The sequence below is a fragment of the Scyliorhinus torazame genome, chromosome 2 (genome assembly GCF_047496885.1).
Source record: "Scyliorhinus torazame isolate Kashiwa2021f chromosome 2, sScyTor2.1, whole genome shotgun sequence".
In the NCBI taxonomy this organism is placed as follows: domain Eukaryota; kingdom Metazoa; phylum Chordata; class Chondrichthyes; order Carcharhiniformes; family Scyliorhinidae; genus Scyliorhinus; species Scyliorhinus torazame.
The window spans coordinates 364246018-364262696 of NC_092708.1; the positions used below are offsets into that span (position 1 = coordinate 364246018).

Sequence of the window (16679 nt, forward strand, 5' to 3'; positions counted from 1 at the left end):
CTAGACAGCAGAGTGTTAGAGAGATAGATCACAGCATAGTTAGCACGTGTAGTTTAAATTAGTTAATACTTCAATACAGATTACTTGATTGCTAGTTATAGTTCTGTAGAGTGTGCAAACTCAATATTAATCAATTCATTATTCAGTAAATCTATTTTGCTTTAAGTTGAAGATTGGTGGTTTCTTCAGAATCAGACCATCAGACCATTCTGGATATAAAAGCAAAAAGTAATGATATATTACCAAAGAGTAATATAACAAGCATGTGTTGGCAAGGTCAACATTCTGCCCATTCACTCTCTCACTCGGTCACCATTGACAGATTTACTTAACCGATCAGCATGTGACACCATCATTCAACCTATCATCCAGTGAGTCGATCCATCCCCCAGATGCAGTCTCAATCACTTGCCGGTCATATTATCCTTCTTCGTTTATGGGATGTGGGTGTCACTAACTGGGCCCAACATTTGTTGCCCATCCCTAATTACCGTTGAACAGAATAGCTTGTTCGGCCTTTTCCGAGGGCAGCTAAGAGTCAACCCTATTGCTGTGAGTCTGGCGTCACATGCAGGCCAGACCAGGTGAGGATGGCAGATGTCCTTCCCTGAAGAAAATGAGTGAGCCAGGTGCGCTCTTACAACAATCGCTGATAGTTTCATGGTCAACATTACTGAAGCTAGCTTTATATTCCAGGTTTTATTCAGGTTCCACCAGCTGCTATGGTGGGATTTGAACACTTATCCTCAGAGCATCTAGCTGGGCCTTTGGATTACTAGTCCAATGACATTGCCACTGTGCCACCATCATCCCCCAATTACTTGCCTACCCATTCGCCCAGTCAACATTTATCCAGTGTAACATAATCCATGAAAGCTTCTTCCATAACTTAATTTACCAATCTGTATAACAAGTGACAACATGGCTAGAATCTATAGAACTCCCACAGTGTACAAGGAGCTCATTTGGCCTATTGAGTCTGCGCTGACTCTCCGAAAGATCACCTTACCTCGGCCTACTCCCCTGTCCTATCCCCGCAACCCCACCTAACTTGGACACTAACGGGCAATTTAGGATGGCTAATCCATCCTACCTGCAAGCTCCACACAGACAGCTACCCAAGGCTGAAATCAAACCCGGGTCCCGAGTGCTGTGAGGCAGCAATGCTAACCATTGCACCACCATGCCGTGTTGGGCAAAGAAAAAGTCAACACTTTGAACTCATTACATAATCTGGCAGCAGAAATAGGTGATCAATACAACTGACTTCAGCTGCAGGAGTAAGAAACACCTACATGCATGATGTAAATATGCAACTGTTAAATTAGATATTTGACCAATATATCGCACAGCATTGATAAGAATAAAGAAGCAAACATTTATATTGCTTTTTTCACAACATCAGTGCACCCTAGAGCAAATGGCAATAATTTTGAAGATCCCAATCTTCACTCATAAAGGTCCGGCAAACGGTAACAAAACAAATAACCAATAATCTATTTTGCTTGTGTTGGCTGTGGAATAAGTGTTAATGCAGTCGGTTTAACATCAAATTTGAAAGAAGGCACCTTCAGCAATGCAGCACTCCTTTCATAGTGGACTTAGATTTTATGCTCAAATTTAGCAGTGTGGTTTTAACGCGTGGTTTGGGGAAATGGTGGTGTAGTGGTAATGGTGGTGTAGTGTAGTGGCAAATGAGGCAATGGAGGGATTTGAAAACAAAAGTGAAAACTTAAAAATTGTGGCTTTCTTTAACCAGGAACTGATGAAGTTCAGCGAGCATAAGAGGTCCAGCCAGTTTTGAGGGCTGGCTCTCATTAGAATCAGGATGGCTGGCTCCAACAGCATGCTGGGATTGAAGTCAATTGGCACATTTTACACATTCTTCACTGAGAACTGTTCAGACCTCTGTAGGCATTCCAACTTCCTCTGATGCTTGCAGAATCAACCAGGGAAGTGGAGGACAGCATTGATTCATGCTATACTTGCTACCAATTTGCCCATATGGAGGATACTGTTTGTTCTGAAACAAAGCTATCCTGATTGCTGCATCTTTCCAGAAAATATCGAGTGAAGCATGTCACTAGTGTAAAGAAGAGAATTCTCAACAGATCTGTCTGCATGATCGTTTGACGTTTTTCTTGCCAAACATGGATGGTATCTTTAATACAGGTGAGTAGCAGCATTTTAAGATCTTCTGCCCTATTAGATGTCCTGCCTGAACCAATCGGTGTGGCTCCTTTGCTCTGGGGAACTATACGGGGAGTGTGCTCCATTAAGATTATGCAGCAGGCTTTGCAAAACAAGCTGCAGAACAGTTTATGAGTTCCTGAATTCAGTCCCAATTGTGCTGCCGCATCATCTCGGATGTTTCGAACTGCGCAATAAAATCATCAGTAGCTGTAAAATGCTGCTTGAAATTGATTATTTTTATCAAAAATATATTAGCACCATAACATTGCTCAAATTTATTTTTATTTATCTCAGTAAGTAGTTGGTCCCTAATACATGTTTCAACAATTTGCATCACTTCAGCTTATGTTTTATAGTGAAACAGTGGCTATTTAAATCATTAATTTCAATCATTCTTAAGGAGGCTGAAAATATTCACCAGGAAGACTTGCTCACGCAATAGCATTTACAAATGTACTGCACATGGAAACAGGATTAGGCCATTCAGCCCCTGTTCTGCTATCATGATTTAACTGTACCTCAATCACATTTGACTTCCTTTGCTTGAACTAACACAAATCTACTAATCTCAGTCTGGAACGCTCCAATTAATCGGGCAGCCACCATCTTCAGGGGAGCACAGATCTCCAGACTTCTACTCCTTTACATGTGAAGAAATGTTCTTGATTTCACTTCCAAAGGTCCAGCTCTAATTTTAAATTCTGTCTGCTGTTCATGTAGCATACGGACACAGAGCTATAAAACCAAAGGGCGTTAAAGGGGTTTCTCATAGCATAAAATGTTTTAGCATATTTGATGCATGATACGCCTCTTCAAATCAATGTTCCTTTCTCTAGATGTGCTATTTGCATTTATCTACGCTCATAAAAATGTGTACTTCTCTCCTTTTATCAAGCTTTTATCAAAATGCCATTTAACTTTACAGGCAGGAAAATGCACCTGAAAAGCAATCAAGTGCTGTATTATTTGAGCGTAAGGGACTGTCATACAGATTCAACCTGGCTTTCTTATCAGGATCTCACACACTCATTCAGCAGAGCCTTTTATTTCACACATCTTACAAGGCAGCTGATTAACCTGCACACCTTTAAAATGCATCCCAATTTAATCTGATAAATTGTTTACTATTTGCAATTTTTGAACAATAAAAAAATCTCTCCTAATGGCTGGGCACGCCCTTGCTGTGTGCATGAAACATGATCTAACTGCACGATCAAGGAGAATATTTCTCGACTTGCTCGGTGACATTCATCGTACAGGCCGACTATGACTCACAACAATTAACACTTTCTTATTACTTCAACAGAAAGGCAGTAAATTCTAAATATATTTTTAAGTGTGATGAAAAATGATACATTGCTATGGGCTGCCAACGCTATGTACTGGCCTCAGGAACCTTTTGCAGATTTCCTTTGTTTGATTTCACATTGACTTTACTCTGTTTCTTTTTCAAAGGCAGCGATGTAATTATGGTGAATTTTGTTTGTAACATTGAGCTGCTTTGTATAATTCTATTCCTACAGAAGCAATCTATTTGGTCTAGATCACAGTGTTCAAAAGGTTTTTGGCACAAACATTTCTAAATGGCTAAACAGAAACCATTTCAGTAACTAGAGTAATGTTTCCATTAATAAAAGTGTGCATGGTTCTCAGTGAGTGAATAACGACACATACATTTTAATGCAATGCTTTAGAAGTCTTAAATCAATTCTTATATCAGTTCATGAATAAACTCTCCTAATTTGAAGTGGATTATAATCCGAGTCCCTTTTGGGACTATTCTAGATCAGGCATACTCCTTCGATGATCAATCTCACTTCAGGTTGAGAAAGACAGAGCTGGGGTGGCACGGTGGCACAGTGGTTAGCAGTGCTGCCTCACTGCGCCGAGGACCAGGGTTCAATCCCGGCCCTGGGTCACTGTCCGTGTGGAGTTCGCACATTCTGCGTTGGTCTCACCCTCACAACCCAAAGATGTGCAGGATAGGTGGATTTAATTGGAAAAAATTGTTTTTAATGAGAACGGCAGATCTCACACTTAAATGGGCCTGAATAACTGATCTAACTCTCCCCAAAGGAAAGGAACCAATGGAAAATATTACCGTCCTCTAAGTCACCATTTAAAAAAAAACATTTTTATTGAAAATGTTTCATTATAAAACAGTAAAACCAAAAAAGCAAAACAACTGGCCTTCCTCCTCCCCCCCCCCCCCCCAAAAGAAAACAAATTATAACCAGAAACTTCCCCCAACACCGCCCATCTCTAACATCTGACGGTGACTCTGAAATAGGAAATGAAAGGTTACCATTTCAGTAGAACACTTTTGACAGTCCCCTCATGAAGTTCTTAGCCTTCTTTAAGAACAAAAACTTCATAAGGTCACTCAACCAGGCAAAGCACTTGGCGGAACCAGAGTCCTCCACCCAACAGACCTCACCTTCATGCTATTAATGAGGCGATGGCAAGTCTGAGACCCCAAAAATGGCCACCAGCGGACAAGGCTCAATCCCAAGAATCCCTGACATGGTGTTGAAGAAGGAGACCCAAAATCTCACGACTTTAGGACCTGACCAGAACATGTGTGTATGATTCACCGGCACCCGAGAACAGGGGGCTGTATAACCCTCTTTACCCAGAGTCAGCCATCCCCGTCATGTGGGGCAGTCCAACAGCTACTCAAAGAAAGCCCACACCAGGCCCACCCAAGATGGCCGCCAAACCCCCATCCGAACAGAACAAAGAAAAAGTTATAGCCCCTGTCAGAGAACTAATCCTCCCCCTCCCCTCCCCCACCCAACCCGCCTCCCATCAAGACCACACCCAAGTCAACCAACAAACAGCAACAAGGTAGATAGAGGCCCCTCCCCCCCTCCCCAGCTTAACCCCAAACAAAATGGAAACAAAGATCCTAAACCCATCCTTAAAAACACCCCTAAGATGAGCTGCCGTTGCCCCCATACTCCGCTCCCATTAACTAACTACACAGCTGACAAGACGGCCCCTGTCAGAGTAATAACTGAACAAATAATCAGATTACCAACCAGCTCCCCAACTTTAATAGTTAACTTTAAAAAAACAAAGAGGAACTCTGGTTCCGCCAAAAAACAAAGAGGAACAATACCCATCCCACAAACCAACAGTGAAAATACAAGTGCAAATTCAAAAGTGTCCAACAAACACCCCAACAAATTCTAAATTTCACAGCCCCCCCCCCCCCCCCTCAAACAGACATGCCACAATAGATACAGTTCGCAGTTAGCTCGAGCCTAGTCCATGCTTCTGTACAAACACCTTTGCATCCTCCGGTGCAGCGAAATAGTAAACTGTCGATTCACAAGTTACTTGGAGGCACACAGTGTATGCCGCACCAAATCGAACATTGCTCCTGTACAACGCAGCCTTGGCCTTGTTGAAAGTGGCAGACCTCCCAGCCAGTTCCACTTCCACATCCTGGTAGAGCCTCTTGGTGTCACCCTCCCATTTACAGTCCCGGTGATCTTCCACCCACTGCAAGACCTTTCCTTTTTCTTGGTAACTGTGAAAACAAACGATGATTGCACCTGGTAGTTGACCAGAATGGGGCAGCCTGTAGGCCCAATCCAATTTGGGAGGGGAAGCCATTGCACCCTCCCCCACCAACTTCCCAAACAGCTGCGTCATATATTTTGTTGTGTTTGGACCTACCAGACCCTTGTGCAGCCCAACAACTCTCACATTCTGCCTTCTGGAGCTATTCTCCGGATTGTCGACCTTGGCCTTGAGTGACTTGTTGTCAGCGGACACCCATGTCAGCTCCGCTTCCAGGGAGGTGATCTGGTTACCCTGCCAGTATAAGGAAAATGAAATGTTGGGGTGGGGAATTTTACAGGCCCTCTCCCTGCAGGATTTTCCAATCCCGCCGAAGTCAATAGTCCTTTGGACGGCTCGCTGTATTGTCCAGCCCCTGTGCGACAAGGCCGTAAGATTGCCTTGTTTCTCCTGGAGAATTTAAACAATCTTTTAAGTCTATGTTTTTAATGTTACAGAGATATGTTCAAGATATCCATCACTACCTAAAGTCGTATTCACTTTAAATCCCTGAGTAGAAAGCTACAGAGTCCATATACCTCATCGCTACTCGGCAGCAGTTATCTTTATCTTGTAAGGGTTGATTTTCTTTTCTTTCATAAAAAGCTGAACCAGCAGAAAGCATATCGAACGCAACTTTGTGGCCTCTCCAAATGACCCTCTAGTCCACAATACAATGAGAACAAAAGAAAAACCATCGAACATGCAGAACACCCCATTTAAATGAAAGCCTGAGTCTCTTGCAAATTTGTGGCCTCCTGGCCGGTCAGATTTCTGCCCTTCCTACCTGACCTCACCTGCAACCATTTGGCAGTTTCTTTCTTCTCCGAGCCCCTCGTTACCACTTCAAAAGCACACCCACACATGAAGGTCCTTTTTAACCAAGGATCATAATACTTCATTGCCACCCACAATTTGTCTTACCTTTGACCCGTCCAATCTCACAACTGGAGTTATTGGAGAAAATGTTGCCTCAGATTTAGCACAGCTGCAGGATTAAATAAGAACAAACAAAGAACAATACAGCACTGCAACAGAACCTTCGGCCTTCCAAGCCTGTACCAATCATGATACCAACCTTGGCCAAAACCCTCAGCACGTCCTTGTGCCATATCCCTCTATACCCATCCTATCCCATTGTTTGTCAAGATGCCTTTTGAACGCCATTAATGTACCTGCTTCCACAACCTCCCCTGGCAACATGTTCCAGGCATTCACCAGCTTCTGTGTAAAAAACCTGCCTCGCATTGTTGCCAATTTGCACCGGAGATGCCAATAATGTTGCTCTTTTAACTGGACAGTGATATGACAGTTATTAATGATGATATTGCTTTTCAGAGTCGCCAGATATCAAATGACACCACCACAAGGTTTTACCAGATATCGATCAAAGACCAAACAACCAGTTAGTTAGTTCAAGTTCAATGATAGTTTATTTACAGACAAGAATTACTTTGACATGCAACATAAAACACTACAAGCTAAATTACACCTAACGCTACAACAACCTGTACTTCACTTCAGGCACCCGGCTTTATGCAGCGGAACAAGGCCTTTGTTCGGATCTTGCGTGGCTGGGTCTGGAGAAGTGACTTCGTTTCTGGTGGGCTCATCCGTCTGCTAGCGATCGTTGGTCTTGAACTTGTCTTCTGGACGTGATGCTGCACTTGGTTTTGGGCGTAGGTCGGGGCCAAGAGAGACCGTGCACCGGGGCCAAGAGAGACTGAACACATGGCAGTGTCTCTCTTTATCCTTCTGGGGTTTCGCACACTTTTGGGCGGTCCTTAGCTTTGGACCCAATAATTCGGCAGGCTTCGATTACTGCCTTCGATTTTGGCCAATAAAGGGGTGGGTGCCTTGATGGAATGGCGGGGCATGTCCTGAGCGGTCATTAACCTTGGTTTTTTGGGCTCCCTGAGCAAAGGGAGTGGCGCCGATGAGTCTGTTTCTGTATCTGTTACCTGAGTACAGGTCTTTTGTTCTGGGGAAATGCAAAGTAACTGGGGGTTTCAATGGCGTATAATTATCTGAGTTGCCAATATACATAAGCTCTGAGCGTCTGAGTCCAGGGTTGACCACATTTCCCATGGTTCTTTGCAGGTGGCCATATTTCCCGGGATCCTTTGTAAGTGGCCATCCTAGATAGCTACATCCCGTCCTTTTGATCCTGAACGCGAAGCGTGGTGGATCACACTGTTGATCCTCATCCATCCTTCGTGTGCCGGTTACCCTTGGTCAAGGATAGGTCCGACACTACTCTGTCCTATGTTTTTGGAGCATTTACCTATTTTATCAACACATCATAAATTCTAAGGGGCCACTATAAAACATTTAATCATTACACATTTAACTTATTTACACACGGGAACCTCTAACTATCATTACCCTACTCTCATGCTGCTGACAAATATCAAAAAGGAACTTATATACAATACAAACATTTTTAAGAAATAAACAGCAGCATCACATTTCTACTTAATCTATTACAGTCATAGAAGAAGTACAATCTTTTTATTTTGTCAGTGAAAAAGGTTTCAAAGGTTTGTGGGGTTTGTTGGATTCCAAGGAAAGGGGCTCGGAGTTTGTATATCGGGGAGCGTGAGGCTCTCCTTAGCCATTTGCGGAGTCTAAGTGTCTGGACAACATAGCAGAGTATTGCTCTTACCAAAAGGACTTCTACTGTATAGGAAAGGGAATACCATTTTACAATGTTTTCGCACCATGTGGGAGTATCCGTGTTTATTTTCATGTGAGGTGTGGTGTCTGGGCTAGGGGTCTCATATTGTATGGTCATGTCCGGGACCGGTGTGGTGTGGGGTACAAAGGCTGTCAACGCGCGCAGTTGTAGGAGTCCAGCGATGATCACAATGGAGGTCATCAGTCCTGTCTTCATCTTGTCTTTTTGTTCTTCGTATATTCCTGGGGGTGCAAGCATGATATCTGTTATTATCGTTGGTTAACATCTCGTTTTGTTTGTCTTTCTCTATTCAACTTCAGTTACCCATTAGAATCGTCACCAAGTGTGACTCCCTCATTTTGTTTTTGAAATGACCATTTTAGAGACAAGACATCCAAAAAAAAAATTCTGTTGAAGTGCAAGGAATCCCGCAGTTTGTGGTCAATGCGGTGAGTGGGCGGACAATTTCTCCATCCAGGGTCCAGAGGTAGTTCACGTATAGCAGCAAATGTATAACAACCAAGTGTGTCAAACATGTAAACAGCAGTTGGGGTAGCGACCAAAGACTCACGGAAGGTAAAGAGTTGAGTGTACAGGCTGTGGCAAAAGGCATTCTTTAAACTACACTAAGGAGCAGATAAGGGGAAACAATGAGCTGCCAAGGACAGTAAAGAGTGTAAAAAAAACGATTCCAAATTACTTGAAGTGATCGAAGCATGAGGTGCGTGTGGGCCGCTGCAGGGCAAGAATGGGTGGAATTCCCCAGGTAGGGCAGGTGATCAGTGCCGTTGCTCCACTACCTGAGCTTGGCTGACCGGATGCATTGGGGGTCCTCAGGAAGAGCTGGGATTAGTGCTGTTATTCCCTGTCTGGGTGACCTGATATGACCGGAAAGAATTTGTAACATATGGGATCCAACAATTTGTTCGTTTAACCGTCATTGGGCAGTAAATAGCATCAGAAGAGTAACCATGACTGTATCAAGAAATGTTGTAACTGGCCGACATTAATTAAAACCATGTAGCAATAAGAAAGAAATAAAGAAAGAAAGAGGGCAGGTTCCATCAGGAAATAGGACACCGTAACTCACATGCGGTTCCTTTTTCTCATCAACTAGACACCTCAGGGTTCCGTATGAAAGAGCGTCGCAAAAGGGTTACCATAACGGGAGTCAGACTCTGAGTCATCACCATCTCCCGGTTGCCAAACTCGTGTCTGTCGTTTCTGTGCTGTGGCCACGTGGGCCGTCGTGGGATCCGAATCGTCGTTCCTTACTAATCGACAAGAGTTGTCGCGGTGCCAATGGGCGGTTCATTTGTCATGAGGGGTGGTAGCTGCAAAGGGCAAATTTCTGTTGTCGGGCGGTGGCGGTGGCGGGGGCTCTGGCTGTGGCAGTGAAAGGGGATACAGGGGGCCAAACATGTCCTGGTCGTGGTTCCAGGGGCTGTCGCTGTTGTCCGAATCATGCTCAAGATGGAAAGGCGTACCTGTGGGCGGAGACAAGGTCGGGTCTGTGGGCGTGGACGTGCTGTCCTGGCTGGGGGGGGGAGCTGGTCTAAGTCGTTGATGGGCGGGGCGGAATCATCTGCCATTGCTAGGGAGACGTGGTGGGAGTGGCTACATTGGGTTCCATAAACTTTAAGCTGGTTGATATGGAACCAACCTGTTTTTCCATTGGGGTATGTTATTTTATACACAGAGGGGCTCACTTTATCCAAAATGGAGTAAGGTCCTGCAAATTTAGGGGTGAGGAACGAACTGGGATTATACAGGGAAACCATCACTTGCTGACCGACTGTATACTGTACTGTGTGGACTGTTTTATCAAAGCAGGCCTTACTCTGCCTTTTCCTGGCACCTAGTCGGATAGCTGCAGCGAGCTGGGCTGCTTTCATATTTTCCGTGAGTTGTTGGACTGCTTTTTCGTGGGTGAGGGCGGTGACTGTGGGGCTGGCCAAATCAAGTCCTAATACATATTCAGTTCCTTTCTTGGGTCATCCAGTCATGAGGGTGTGGGGGGGTGAATCCTGTGGAACGTGATATTGTGTTCCTAATAAACATAAGGGCGAATGGGAGAACTGTGTCCCATGTGGTGTTATGCTGTTGCACCATTTTCCTAATAGTCGCTTTCAGGGTCCGATTCATACATTCCACAATACCGCTGGATTGGGGGTGATAAGCAATGTGGAATTTTTGTTTTATTCCAAAAATCGTTAGGACATTCTGCATTACTTTGCCGGTGAAATGGGAACCTTGGTCTGATTCAATGCTGCAGGGGAGTCCCCAAGGCGTAAATATCTGCTGTGTTAAGATCATCGTTGATGTCTTAGCCGTGTTTGTCCTGGAGGGAAATGCTTCCACCCATTTTGTGAAGGTGTCGATTACGACCAACACATATTTTAAACCATTTCTGCAGGGGGAGGGCCCAATGTAATCGAGCTGTAAATTCATCCATGGGCCATTAACAGGTTGGGTGTGTCTTAATTGTCCTTTCCTGGAGTACTTTTCAGGATTATTCTGTGCGCAGATTAAACAATTCTCAACATAATGCGTGACGTCTGCTTTTAAATAGGGCCACCAGCACAAAGGTCCTAAGTGGGCAATGGTGGTTTCTATCCCCTGATGTCAGTGTCCGTCATGAAACTGGCAAATTATCTGGTTTCTGTCCTGGGTGGGGACCACATAAATTCCATTCTTTAAAATTATATTGTCCTGTACCGTCAGTATGTCCTTGAATTTGTCGTAAGGGGCTGGGTAGTTTCCGTCTAAAACTTGCTTAAGAGTGTCATCTGCCTTTTGGGCGTGGGCTAAATCTTCGATATTGGTCTGTGAAACCTGGACTGCGTGTATCGGTTCACTCTCGGGGGTTTGCCAAAAGTGACTGGGTTGTGATCCTGACTTTGCTAGGGCGTCTGCCTTTACGTTACCGGGTGGGGAGGAACGATGATGGCTTCTCACTTTGATTATGCCATATGTGCGGTCTTTTGCTGTGTTAAGGATATGCTTCAACAATGAGGCTGAGAGTAGGGGTTTACCATCAGCAGATACGAATCCTCGAGATTCCCCCAGGAGTAGGAATTCTGTCAAACTATTGCAGACATATAAACTGTCCGAATGTATGTCCGCGGGGGTTGGAAAGGAATCTGGGTGCTGCACTACATATGATGTAGCTGCTAATTCGGCTACTTGTGATCCTAAGTGGCCTGGCAATTTTCAAGATATTTCCTCTAATGCGCGTCCCTGCGCATCTTCCACATAAATACCGTATCCTGTTATTCTTTTTCCATTGTCAATGGTGGAGGAACCATCTACATAAATTTTTAAAGAGTTATCCGTGGTCGGGGATTCTGTGTACTGATGCCTGCTCGTGTGGGTAGTGATTTCGGAATAAAGGTTCCTGTGTGCTGTTTGGCTGCAATGATCTGGCACTCATGTGGGGTTCCTTCATACTGCAGGTTGTCCGCTAAAAATGTGTGGGTCTTTGTCTGTTGAACTGTGATGTCTCTTCCTTGTAACAACAGTGTCCAGCTAGCTGCTCTGATCTGGCTAACTGAACCATCCTTTAACCTACCATCTAACAATAGCTGCGTTGGGGTGTGCTCGGTTAAAGTCGTTTTGGGGTTGAGGCCTGTGATATATGCAAAATATTGAACTGCCCAATAGACTGCGAGCAAATGCCGCTCGCAGGCTGAAAGTCCTTGCTCCATGGGATCCAAAACTCGTGAGGCATAGACTACGGGTCCTAAACGGTCATGTCTTTCCTGTAGTAGTACTGCAGAGAGGGTTCGGTCGGTGGTCGCTAGTTCTATGGCGGAGGGAGAGTGTGGGTCTGGTACCTGCAAAGCGGGGGCTGTGTCTCAGGCACGTTTTAATTCATTGATGGCATCCATGTGCTGAGGAAGCCATTCCCATGGAGGGTTCTTTTTAAGGAGTTCTGAAAGTGGGGCTGCTTTTGTGGCAAAACCATCTACATGGTTCCTACAATACCCAACTAATCCTAAGAATGATCGGAGTACAGTGACATTGTGGGGCAGGGGCAACTTAACTATTGATTCAATCCGTTGCTGTTTGATCTCTCTTTTCCCATATGTGATTATGGTACCTAAGTAAAGGACCTTTTCTTTCAGGATCTGGGCTTTTTTCAGGTTGATTTTGCATCCAATTGATTGTAAGAGACTTAGCAATTCGGAAAGAAGCTTAACATGCTTTTCCTTTGTGTCCGTCTGTAGGAGTAAGTCATCCACATACTGAATAAGGCATTCGGGTCGGGAAAATTTGGAAAGTCCGTTGGCCAATTGTCGGTGAAAGATGGAGGGGGAGTGGTGGAAACCTTGCGGGAGGCATGTCCACATATACTGCTGTCCTTGAAATGTGAACGCAAACTTGTATAGACAGGCCTTATGTAAGGGAATGGACCAAAAGCCATTGCTAATGTCCAGCACAGTAAAGTACTTAGCATGTACTCCCTGCTTCAGCATGGTTTCGGGACTCGTGGCAACGCTGGGGGCTGCTAATGGGGTGACCCTTGTTGCACTCTCGGTAGTCAATGGTCAATCTCCATGAACCGTCGGGTTTCTTTACGGACCAAATTAGGGCATTGTTTGTTGAGGTTATGGGCCGAATTACTCCTTGATCTAGTAAGCTATTGATAACTTTTGCAATCTCACCCTTGGCTTTCTGTGGGAAACCGTATTGCTTCTGGGGCTTGGGATCGGAACCTGTAATTGTGACTGTTCCCGGAATTTTTTCACAATCGTGCTTGTGCTGGGCGAAGGATGCTTTATGTTTTCTTAGGACCTCTCTAATCGTCTTATCTGTACTAATGGCTTGCGGGTCAAACCAATAGGCGCCTACTGGGCAGATTCTATGCTCGTAATCTCCTACTGTAGGTTCTGGCCATTTTCCATACATACTTATTCACGGGGTCAAAGGAAAGGTTGTGTGAGCTCATGAAGCCGATTCCTAAAATGTGCTCTGCTGTTTGGGGCACGTCCACTAAAACAACGGGGTGCTTGGTGTTTATATTGCCGATTTGAATATCTACAAGGGCCATAATGTATCCCTGCTGTACATGTCCTGTAAATCCACTAAGAGTGATGGTGTCTGTGGTGGGCCATTTGTCCACATTGTGGAGGAGTTTAAAGTGGTGCAGGACCCTCCTGTGTTCCAAAGGAACTCTACTGGGTGTCCCCGGACTGTGCCTGTGACTACTGGTGTGCCTGATTTTTCCCAGAGTGTGTTGCAGACCCAAGTTGGGGAGTCCGAACGCCGTCAATCTGTGCTATTAATCACTGCATTATCTGATCGGGCGCTAATGCTATGTATGGGCCTAACATTGTTCCTAGGTGGGGCGTTCGATTGCTGGTGCCATTGCTGGTTCGGGGGGGCGTTGCATTCACGGGCGTAATGTCACTTTTGTCCACAATTATAGCAACCTCGTTGCCTGTGCTCTGGGTTGCTGACCTTCATTTCTGCCCTCATTTACCCATGCGGGGTCCTGAGTAGCCCTGACTGGTTTCATATTCGCTTCTGCCTTCTCCTGATCTGCCTTTCTATGTAGGGATTGTTCCCAAGCTCTGGAGAGTCTCTTTAAAACCCAAACTTCATTATGTGTGGTGTCTGCAGGGTCGTAATTTACCCAGGCTTTTTGACCTGCTTCTGTGGCGTGGGAGACTAAAGTACGAGCCCATTTAGTTATGTTGTCGTTATTTAAGTTTGTGCGGTTCAATTCCCCAAATACCGCTTTAAAATGGATCCAAAGCGGATGCAGTCGGATGCTCTCCCTTCTTTTGTCTACAACGGTTCAACCCTTCTACGGGATCTCCTCTGTTGTATCCAATCGCATCTAAAATAGCTGCCTTCATCTCCTGGAGGCTTCCTCCCCCTATATTCTGGGGTTCTGGTAAAGCTGAGCTAAGTGACGTGTTAAGGCTCATAACTATAAGCTTAATTTCCTCCCTTTCGTCGAGACCTTACATAACCTTTTGCTGGCGTCCTCTCTCAAAGAAATTTTGTGGGTCTGCTGTGGGTTCAAATGGTTCAATTTTGGCGCAGGCATCTCTCAATTGGGTGATGGTTAGTGGGGTGGTGTAAACAAAATCGGGCTCCTCGCGATCCTGTGACGTGCGATGTGTGGTGACTGGATTCATGGGGTGTGTGCTGCCTGTGCAGTCGGTGGTGCGGGTGCTTTCCTTTTCGGGGCCTGGGGGGGCTCTATTCTGATTTTCTGTATCCTCCACATTGTCATGATATTCAAACATACATCATAACACATACATAATGATAGACAGACCAACGGACCAATTAGCACACACCCCATGAATCCAGTCACCACACATCGCACGTCACAGGATCGCAAGGAGCCCGATTTCGTTTACACCACCCCAATCACAGACAAGAGCAGACACAGTATAAGACAAGAAACACGACACTTCCTGGGCAGTCCATCTGGAGACAGCACAGGGCCAGGACCTCATAGCCAGACACTCACACAGTCACAACGTGCTGAGTACCAAGTGTGATGTATAAATAGTTAGATGGAATAAAACTGCGTTGTACCAATCGCAACCGTGTTGGTTCGTCTGTACCTCAGAGCACCCAACACCTCACACATATCTATGGGCGGTTTCATTTAGTTCTTGCTAACTGGGGCCATTCTCCTCATCTAAATTTGGTCCAAAGGTATCTCTGAAGCTGTTTTGCACTGAAAGCAGTGACTGTAACTTTGCTATTTGTTGCCTACATTTGGCGTGATCTACTGTGCTCTGTATTTTTCTGTAATGGAGCTATGGAGCGCTCGTAAAGCTGCCTTCAAATCTGCGCATTGTTTCTTTAGCTGTTCTACCTGCTGTTCTGTCTCTTCTCGTACCAAGACTGCGCACTGTGTATCTTGGTAGGCCTTATCGTATTGGGTCTGAAAGCTGCTAAGGTGAAGTATACAAGATTGGAGTGCCCGTTTGACATCAGCCATCTCTTTATCTTTAGCTGCCGGAGTTGCTCATTAATTTTCTCACATTCCCTAAAGTTTCCCCTCATTCTTCTCCTCTTTCGCAACTAGCTGTCTGCGGAACATCCTCACCACCTCCTCTGTGCCTCGCAATTGTGCCAAACAGTCCTCTGCTTCCTGGATCTGACTCTTCATTTTAACAAAACTCGGACCAAAGGGGCCATCCTTGCCCCTTCAAATACTTCCTCAATTCCTCTTCCCATGTGGGGCACTGCTCTGCTCGACTGGTCGCTACGACCTCGGGTTCCTGCGGGTTCATTAGGCGTTCCATTGGCTTTGCTGCCATTGCTTCTATTCTCCCTTTACCTACCATTAATTTGGGACGGGGGAATAAGGCGGCGATTCGAACAGTGGGTATGGCCAAGGCTATTTTCCGGTTCACAATACTCCCGCTAGTTTTGCGCAACAAAATCTAACGAGTTTATCTTATATCCCTGTTAGTACGCATCAAGTTAATACACACTTCCAAATCTTAGAGATTTGATCAATACGGGCCTTACACTTGTGGTTTCTTTCACTTTTCCCAATTGGGTTTCGAATGCAAAGTTTTGTGGGTTCTCACGGAGTGACAAAATCACTTCTAAATTGAGTCCCGTAAGATGTCGCCAATAATGTTGCCAATTTGCACCGGAGACGCCAATAATGCTGCTCGTTTAACTGAATACTGATATGACAGTTATTAATGATGATATTGCTTTTCAGAGTCGCCAGGTATCAAATGATACCACCACAAGGTTTTACTGGATATCGATCAAAGACCAAACAACCAGTTAGTTAGTTCAAGTTCAATGACAGTTTATTTATAAACAAGAATTACTTCGATATGCAACATAGAACACTGCAAGCTAAATTACATCTAACATTACAACAACCTGTACTTAACTTCAGGCACCCGGCTTTATGCAGAGGAACAAGGTCTTTGTTTGGATCTTGCGTGGCTGGGTCTGGAGAAGTGACTTCGTTTCTGCTGGGCTCATCCGTCTGGTAGCGATCGTTGGTCTTGAACTTGTCTTCTGGTCGTGATGCTGCACTTGGTTTTGGGCGTAGGTCGGGGCCAAGAGAGACCGCGCGCCGGGGCCAAGAGAGACTGAACACATGGCAGTGTCTCTCTTTATCCTTCTGGGGTTTCGCGCTCTTTTGGGTGGTCCTTAGCTTTGGACCCAATAATTCGGCAGGCTTCGATTCCTGCCTTCGATTTTGGCCAATAAAGGAGCGGGTGCCTTGGTTGCGGGGCGT

The 16679-nt window shown here is 45.1% G+C and overlaps 1 long non-coding RNA gene across 1 annotated transcript in view; it reads left to right on the plus strand.

Moving 5' to 3' along the window:
* The first annotated feature begins 1997 nt into the window (after window positions 1-1997).
* Window positions 1998-16679, plus strand: part of LOC140407916 (uncharacterized) — a 252990-nt gene continuing 238308 nt past the window's right edge. Inside the window, exon 1 of the long non-coding RNA XR_011939889.1 lies at window positions 1998-2172. This is a non-coding gene — a long non-coding RNA (uncharacterized lncRNA). The remainder of the gene's footprint in view (window positions 2173-16679) is intronic.